The following is a 9,962-nucleotide window of genomic DNA, read 5'->3' as shown; positions in this document are numbered from 1 at the left end:
CACTGTAGTTTGGGATCAAGGCAGTTATCAAAGTGGTTAAGGGCCCAGGTTCTAGAGTGTGACAAACTGTATGACTTTGGGCAAGTACTTTACTTCCCTGAACCTCGGTTTCCTATTGGGACACATACACCGCAAGTGACACAATTCATTGAAGTGATCAGTTGATCCGCAAAATGAGTCAAAGTATGCTTTGCCTGATTCCACATATATGAAGTATCTAAAATAGTGAAACTCATAGAAGCAGAGTGTAGAGTGGTTGATGAGGGCAGAGGAGAAGGAATCAGTGGGTGTAATGTTTCAGTAAAGCAAGATGAATAAGTTCTAGAAATCTGCTGTACAACATCATACCTATAGTTAACAGTATGGCTATTATTCACTTTTAAAGATCTGTTAAAAAGGTAGATCTCAGGCTAAGGGTTCTTGTCACATAAAGTTACAAAATTAAAATTAAAAAACAAAGACCCAACTAAAAGAAAACCCTAAATTGAATAGCCTTGTAACTGTGAAATAAATTGATTTCTTAATTCAAACTCCCCCATCACACACAAAACACATGCTTTGCAAGCATGATGAAACCAAAGAGCCAAGGAAGTTCAAAACCATCAGGACCATGGGACTTAGATGCTAAGTTGAAGGAACATCTGTCCTAACTGGAACTAGGTATGCTGACTGATTCACCAAAAGCCAAGTTCTTTGAGTTTATATGTGAAGTAGTGAACAATGCACAAACTTCACCCATGATCTGGATTCAAGTGTTAGCTTTATCGTTATATGACCGTGATTTAGTTAGACTTAACCTCTTTGAGACTTAATTTCCTCCACTATAAATGGGGATAAAAAACAGCACCTTGCTCATAAGGTTTTTGTGAGGAGTAAATGAGATAAAGCACTCTTAGTTCAGTGTATGGTACATAATACTATTATAGTTACCATTATTTAAATCGCCATCATGCATTGATTTGGGCTTTATAAATTATTATTTATTATTAATTTATTTTATTTCATTTTTTTAGAGAGAGAGAGAGAAAGACTGAGCAGAGGAGTGGGGTACAGAGGTAGAGAGAGAGAGAGAGAGAGAAAATCCCAAGCAAGCTCCACACTCAGTGCAGAGGCCAATGCAGGGCTCGATTCATGGCCCCGGGATCATGACCTGAGCTGAAATCAAGAGTTGGACGCTCTGGAGCGCCTGGGTGGCTCAGTCGGTTGAGCATCTGACGTCAGCTCAGGTTATGATCTCACATTTCATGGGTTTGAGCCCCGCATCGTGCTCTGTGCTGATGGCTCAGAGCCTGGAGCTTGCTTCAGATTCTGTGTCTCCCTCTCTCTGCCCCTCCCCTGCTCACACTTTATTTCTCTCTCAAAAATAAATAAATAAACATTAAAAAAATTACAAAAAAAAGAGTTGGATGCTCAACCAACTGAGCCACCTAGGTGCCCTATTATTAATCTTATTTGGGGTTTTTAAGGAACTGTAAAGCCTAATAAATATTAGATGCTGCATAAATGCTTATTTAATATATGAATCAATTTGAATCTGAACCAGGTACGTCTTCTTATTAACGTGTACCTAGAACCCGTCCACAGATTGTTTTCTTGTGCAATTATTAACTGTGACAAAGACACCAAATGCACCTTTCAGGATCATCAGAGGACAGACAAGTGGTGAGAATCATATGGTTAGCATTTTTATTTATGCTTCTGAAGCAGCTGAAACATGAATGAAATCTTTAACATTTCAGGAGAAGAGATAAGACCAAGAAAGTACAGAGAAGGATTAAATGGGGAGGGGGTAATTAGAATATTTTAAATTAAACTGAAATCTATATGACATCAAATATACGTTGGAAATGGAAGAGGGATAGTAAGTAGAGTCCATTTTCAGTAGGAATTCTTTAAAAAAACTTTTAATGTTTAGTTTTGAGAGAGAGAAAGAGAGCACGAGTAGGGGAGGGTGAGAGAGAGAAAGAGGCAGAGAGAGAGAGAGAGAGAGAGAGAGAGAGAGAGAGAGAATCCAAAGCACGCTCCAGGCTCTGAGCTGTCAGCACAGAGCCTGACACGGGTCTCAAACTCACCAACTGTGAGATCGTGACCTGAGCTGAGGTTGGACACTTAACTGACTGAGCCACCCAGGTGCCCCCTGTTTTCAGTGGGAATTCTTAGTGGCCCAGTCTCCTTGATGTGTTAATATCCAACTGGTACACAAATGGGAAAATTGATATAAAATTGCTCCTGAGGCTGCACTTATGATACCCGAACAGCTAGGATACCTAGGCAATGCAAAGAAAAAGTCACTTAGAACTCTGCTTGGTTACACAGTGGAAACATCTGGTTGGTTTAATTTTTCACTTTTCACCGGGGTCCTCGGGTGACAGGAAGACAAAGCCCAAATCTGCATTTTTTTTCTTTTCATTTGTTTTAATATGATACCACGCTTTTAGAAATGGAAACATCTGAACCTCAATAGGTCACAATTTGTCATTGAAGCACAAGGAACACAGAAGCCTAGAGACATTTTGAATGAAACCGAGAACGCCAAGCTTTAGCTTTGAGAATGGTTCTTGATGGATCCGCTTACTCTGATTTTCACATAATCATGTTCTTATTTTTATTAAGGAAGTGTACCTTAAAAATGAGTAGCTTTTTGTCCACTTTTCCCCCAAGGGACATTATCTCATTTGCTCCTGCAAACAACTTCTTGAGATGCATAAAGTAAAACTTTGCTTTCATTTTCAAGATAAGAAAACAGAGGAAGAGAACTGGTTAGTAATCTTGTTTAGACTAGAGCCCAATTTCTCACTGTGGGTCTGAAACTTTCACTAAACCTCGGTGCCTCCTGATGCCCTTACTGCTTCAACACATTTTCGTGAACCTGTCCACCATGACGATCCTCGTGAAAAGAAAAAGTTCTTCCAACAAAACTATACAAAATTATTTAAATCTTTTAAAAACCTCCTTAAATTAAAATGTGTTCTTCTTCCCAGACTCCCACCATCTTCTCTTCTGTATTAGCATGGCCTCCAATCCTCATTAAGAGACTGCAAAATGTAATAAGTAATTGGCTTTCGGCATTAAGGGCCTTTTCTCAAATTGTCTCTGATTTTGTCCGTTCTTCCCATTTAAAGGATAATTTCCTAAATACGATGTCGTATCCTGGGTGGAAGCCTGGGATGGAAAAGGGATGTTAGAAAAACTGGTGAGATCTGAATAAATCCTGGAGTTTAGTTAATAGTAATGCATCAGGGGCGCCTAGGCGGCTCAATCGGTTAAGCATCCAACTCTTGATCTTGGCTCAAGTCTTGGTCTCAAGGTCGTGAGTTCAAGCCCCATGTTGAGCTCCGTGCTGGGTGTCAAGCCTACTTTACAAAAAATAGTAAGGGGAGGGGCGCCTGGGTGGCTCAGTCGGTTAAGTGTCCAACTTCAGCTCAGGTCATGATCTCAGTTTGTGAATTGGAGCCGCGTGTCGAGCTCTGTGTAGACAGCTCAGAGCCTGGAGTCTGCTTCCGATTCTGTGTCTCCCTCTCTCTCTGCTCCTCCCCCACTCATGCTCTGTCTCTGTCTCTCAAAAATAAATAAACATTACAAAAAATAAAAATAAACAGTAGGGGAACCTGGGTGGCTCAGTCGGTGGGGTGTCCGACTCTTGATTTTGACTCAGGTCATGATCTCAGAGTCATGGAATAGAGCCTTGTGTCAAGCTCTGTGCTGAGCATGGAACCTTCTTAAAACTCTCTCTTTTTCCCTCTGCCCCTCTCCTCTGCTCTCTCTCTCTTTCATTCTCTCTAAAAATAAAAATAAAAAATAAAACTAAAAAAATAGTAATGCATCAATGTTAATCTCTTCATTTTGAAAAGTATGCTAGAGTTACATGAGACGTTAACGTTAGGGGAAACTGGGTGAAGGGTATATGGGAATTTCCTTATGGTCTTTGCAACTTTTCTGTAAATATGAAATTATTCCTGAAGGAAAACTGTATTAAAATATAATTGTAGGCCACCTGGGTGGTTCAGTCGGTTGAGCGTCCGACTTGGGCTCAGGTCATGATCTTGTGGTTTGTGAGTTCAAGCCCCGCGTCGGGCTCTGTGCTGCCAGCTCGGAGCCTGGAGCCTGCTTTGGATTCTGTGTCTCCTTCTCTCTCTGCCCCTCCCACACTTGTGCTCTGTCTCTCTCTGTTTCTCAAATATAAATAAAAAATATATATATACATATATAATTGCAAGGTACAGTAACTTTGAAATTAACCTGTAGTATATCTCACCTAGAACTATATATATATATGTGTGTATATATATATTTATGTATATGTATTTATGTATATGTATTATATGTATTTATGTATATATGTATATTTAGGTATATGTATTTATGTATATATATTATAAATAATATATATAACTATATATATATAATTATCAGTACAGTATTTTACTTACCCCTCTACTTTTCCCTTCCAGTTTGTGTAACTCCCTTGTTACACAAACTTGTTGGGAAGTGGAGAAGGTGAATTAAGAAATAAAATAGTATCCCAAAAATAATTTTCCACCTCACTTTCTCCTTTGAAATACCTATCCAGCTGCCACCAAATGCTTCTTGGGGCTGTTAGCACATCGCATCAGGGTGAAGAATAAGGTTTGTATTCACATTGCAAGTTACAGGCGTAGAAAACCGCCCACTGACTCAAGAAGAGAAACAGTGAGTATCACATACCCCACCACCTGCCAACAGGCTGCCTGATCTTTTCCCTAAGTCAAAGTCGTAAGCCATACACTGACAGATTGAAAGGAGAGAAGAGTCTCAAAGCAAACCCCATCTTTAATTTTGTAAACCACATAAACCACCTTCCTTCTTCTTACAAACACGCTTCACACCCAGAATCTCCAGTAAAATTCTTCATTTCCAGCATTTTGCCCTAAATGGCACTTGTCAGTATCATGAGGTACCAAGTTGTGACAGAGAAAGGGAAACATGTTAAGAAATCTAGATTGGAATTGTGTTGGCACTAACGGTGGTGTAACTTTAGCAGAGTCAATGTTCTTTAGTAAATGGGGAGATAATCTAAAACATGACTAGAGGAATACTAATGGTAATGTTGAGCCAGGAACCACATTCTTTCTTAAACTTGCTCTGCCCCACCTATCCTGTCTTCTGAGCAAAGCTATCAGGAGAAAGGGGAAGACAAAAAACGCCAACTGGTATACTGTGTTTTTACTATAGAGACAGTGCTCCTACAAAACAAGTCGTTTGAGATGCTCTTTTTTTCAGGGAGAGAAAGACAGAAAGAGAGAATCTTAAGCAGGCTCCCTGCCCAGCATTGAGTCCAACACGGGACTCGATCTCACCACCATGAGATCCTGATTTGAGCTGAAATCAAGAGTTGGGTGCTTAACCAACTGAGCCACCTAGGCACCCCACTCTTTCTTTTTTTATTAAGTGAAACTATAGGCATTTATATTTATTGTGAATACAGCTATATTTGGGTTTACTTGTAACATTTTTTTTGCAATTTTTCTCTTCTTTACGTTTTAATTTAAATTCCGGTTAGTTAACACACAGTGTAATATTAGTTTCAAGTGTACAATATGGTGATTCAACACCTCCCAACAACACCCAGAGCTCATCACAAGTGCCATCCCTGATCCCCATCACCTATTTCACCCATCCCCCTACCCACCTCCCCTCTGGTAACCATCAATTTGTTCTCTGTAGTTAAGAGTCTGTTTCTTGGTTTGCCTCACTCTCTTTTTTTCCCCTTTGCTCACTTAGTTTGTTTCGTAAATTCTATGTAGGAGTGAAATCAGATGGTGTTTGTCTTTCTCTGACTGACTGATTTTGGCATAATACTCTCCAGCTCCGTCCATGTTGTTGCAAATGGCAAGATTTCATTCATTTTTATGGCTGAGTAATAGTCCATTGTATATACACCACATCTTTTTCATCTGTCTATCAGTTCATGGACTCTTGGGCTGTTTGCATAATTTGGCTATTGTAGACAATGCTGCTATGAACATGAGGGTGCATGTATCCTTTTGAATTAGTATTTTTGTATTCCTTTGGATAAATCCCTAGTAGGGCAATTGCAGGGTCGTAGGGTAGTTCTATTTTTAACTTTTTGAGGAACCTCCACATTGTTTTCCACAGGGGGTGCACCAGTTTGCATTCAGTACCTGGGCTCAGCTGCAGGGAGCCGTCCTCACCTTCCCTTCCTCCTCAGACAGCTTCTTTTGACCAATGAGTGTCATGCTTAGGGTTTGATTAGTTAAGAGCCTTTGAGTTTGTATCTGTGCAGTTCTTGATATATTAACCAACCTGTGTTTTCCTTCTAGGAATTTCCTTTCATTCCATTATCCTTCCTCCATTCAGGTTGATTCATTCAGTCAGCAACCACTGCCTCAGAGTAGGGACATCACAGGACGAGTGAGGGGAGAAAGAACAGAAAGATACAATTGTTGGCTTTTAGAGTTCAAATACCCATCAATGTGAGCAGGGAAGAATCAACTGTGATATCTTTCTTCACAGGATAAAATATTGTACAGCCATCAAAATGCATGATCTAGGGGCGCCTGGGTGGTTCAGTCAGTTAAGAGTCCAACTCTCAGTTTCTTGATTTCAGTTCAGGTCATGATCTCACGGTTTGTGAGTTCGAGACTCACGTGGGGCTCTGCGCTGACAGCATGGAGGCTGCTTCAGATTCTCTCTCCCTCTCTCTGCCCCTTCCTCACGCACGTGGACACACGTGTGCACACACACACTCTCTCTCTCAAAATAAATAAATAAACTTAAAAAATGGTCTGGAGTTACACACAACAAGACGAAGTTAGCGATGTGATACTAGTTGAAAAAAAAATCAAGCCCTGAAAGACTTTCATAAGACATGATAACCCTTTAGTAGCATTAAAAACAGTCATGATTTTGGGGGGGCTGGGGGGCTCAGTTGGTTAAACATCCGACTTCGGTTCAGGTCATGATCTTATGGTTCGTGAGTTCGAGCCCCCCCATCCGGCTCTGGGTTGACAGCTTGGAGCCTGGACCCAGCTTCGGATTCTGTGTTTCACTCTCTCTCTGCCCCTCCCCCAGCTCACACTCTGCCTCTCTTAAGCATTAAAAAATAATTGAAAAAACCCATGATTTTAAATATTATTTTTTGTAAGCTATGTAGATGTAATAAAATGATCTAAGAAGAAAGCAAGAGAATGATAAACATGGGACTCAGGATAATGGTTACCTTAGGTGGGGGGCAGAGATAGGGAGGGGTACAATGGGGATAGAACACATGGTTGGATGTAGGATATTGTTAAGCTTCTAACTTTCTACCTTGTGTTTTGAATGGATTGCTTTGCATGTCTATTACAATTATGAAAAACAAATAAGTAGTTAAATCAAAGGGGGTCATGCCTGGACCAATGATGAGGATGTATCTTGAAACAAGGATGATGATGAATCCATTCCTTCCGATTGGAGGAGCCACAGAGTCAGCAAGGAAACTGGTAGTGAGTCAGCATAGGGAGCCCTGAGTGGAGGTTCTGTGTGTGACACTTCACTAAGTGGAGTTCTGGGAGCAGGAGGAACTGTGGGCTTTCCAACTAGTTTAGGGAATCCAAGAGGAGACTGATCCTGTGGGCTTGGGAAGGACACAGAAGTCATTACCCACAGCCCGGAGGTATGTGGGATCAGAAGGAATGTCTACAGATGGGCCTGAAGCAACCCACTGAATTTCTTGCAGCCCCAAAGGGAAAAAGAGGAAACCCCTGTCACCCACGGGCCCAAGGAGCATGGAAGTTAAGAGAGAGCTGGACAGGGAGGAGCTCCATGGCAGAAAAGGAAGGACAATGGAACAGTGAGACCTGCTTGAATCCACCACCAACAAGACAGAAGGCGTCACATGCAAGCAGATTCCAGGATCTCTCTACATGACCCCACACCCACATGTCCCCAACCTCATTTTGGCCAAACTCTGGAAGCTCCTCAGAACTTAGATACAACTTAGGAGAAAGGAGGAGGGACCCAAAATGACTGAGAGGACCAGAAGTGCCTAAGATTGAGAGTCTACCAAGGGCTTGAAGGAAGACTCGATAGAGAAGTGAGGTTTTGTTGTGGAAGATTTAAGAACATTTCTTAAACAACTGAGCTTGTGGCCTAAGATATGCAACCCCTGCCTATATAAGCTGTCCAGACGAAACCTATGGCTCTCTGGGAAAATGAGATATGGGGACAAAGCACACAGAGTAGCTTCGCCTTTGTGCCGTAACTGGCTGTGTGAATTTGAGCAAATCCCTGGGCCGCCCTCTCATTTATATAAAATAAGGGTGGTGGCTAGATCCTAGATCAAGCTCTGACCTTGCCAGTAACTCACTGTGCGACCTTGGACATGTCTTTTTCCTTCTCTGGGTCTCTGGTTCCTCATCCACAATGCAAGGGAAATAGATGAAGTCTCACCTTCCTTTTTAGCTCCAGCCATCTATAACTGAACTTTCACATGGCTTCTTTGGACTTCTGATGCATCAGATGCAATGAATAGTCTCTGGTTTCACTGACTATTAATATGAAGGTAACTGTTACTTTCTTCTAAAAAGTTTACAGCCAGAGTGGGTTTATAGAGGCTCATTTATCCAAATCTATAGCCTGTCACTCAGGTGGCCAGAAACAGCTGAGATGTTAATATTTAACCATGAATAACCAGCAGGATTCCTCCACAGAGCTAAATACAGTCCATTTTGTTATTTTTCTAAATATTATTGGCTTGGCTGTCTCTGCCTGAGAACGGTTTCTAGGGTCGTGAATACAATCAGACGGTCCTCCTCTTCTAAAGCAACCTCTAAAGCGGGAAGGTGGGTCTATTTATTTTTTTTAGGAGTCTCTGTATTCTTTTTGGCCCCTTGCCTATTTTATTTATTTGCCTGTGAAACACCATGAAGATGGGGAGGTGGGGAGAATGGAACATGGTGGGCACAGATCTGGTGAGCTAGGAATCTGGGGATAGGGAAGCCAGGGGACTGTCAATCGGGGGTGGGGGATGGGGAAAAGGAAAAGAGGGGCAGTGGTGCACACCAAGATGTGTGGCCTCACGGCCTGCAATCGTGAACACACGGACACACAGATGGGTCGGGTAGTGACGGGTTAAGAGCACAGGTCTTAGATTCAGAGAGACATGGGTTTGAGTCTTGAGTTACCGGCTGTATGAGCTTCCCAGCTTGTAAAGGATGGGATGATAGTAATAGAGCCTGCCTCATACGGTAGTGCTGAGGCCTTAAACAAAAGAATGCACGTAAACATACTTAGCATTATGCCCTACACACAGTGAGTACCTAATAAATCATAGTGGCCTGATTATTAAAAATAATCGCAATTCCCCAGAATGCTAAAACTGGAAGGGACCCCTGAGATCATTCAACTCAGTCCCTTGGTTGTACAGATGAAGATGCCAAGGCCCAGAGAGGTAAAGGAACCTGTCTGAGGGCACACAGCTAGCTGAATGACAGTATCAGGACTAGGGTGTGGTCTCCTAAAGTTTATTTCTTTTTCTTTTTTCTTTAAAGTTTATTTATTTATTTGTGAGAGAGAGACAGAGAGAGAGCATGCAGGAGGAGCAGAGAGAGAGAGGGAGAGAGAGAATCCCAAGCAGGCTCCGCACTGTTAGCACAGAGCCCGACACGGGGATCGAACTCACTAACCGTGAGATCATGACTTGAGCAGACACCAAGAGTCAGATGCTTAACCGACTGAGCCATCCAGGCGTCCTGAAACAAGATTGCTGTTTTTCTCATGAAGATCACTTATGTTTTTTTTCTATAAGCTTCTTACCACCACCTGTAAGGAAGATATCGCCTCTTGATGTACTTAGGGTGGTATCCAAAGCCGTTAGTTTCTGGTCCAGAGTGGGCAAACGACCAACTGGAGAAGCTGCCAGAAGGCCCATGAGCACTGGGTACTGAAAGCCTTCTGTTGGACCAGCCATTAACCCTTAAGCT

This window comes from Leopardus geoffroyi, chromosome X (assembly GCF_018350155.1).
Source record: "Leopardus geoffroyi isolate Oge1 chromosome X, O.geoffroyi_Oge1_pat1.0, whole genome shotgun sequence".
Lineage (NCBI taxonomy): Eukaryota > Metazoa > Chordata > Mammalia > Carnivora > Felidae > Leopardus > Leopardus geoffroyi.
Note: the sequence above shows the minus strand (reverse complement) of the source record.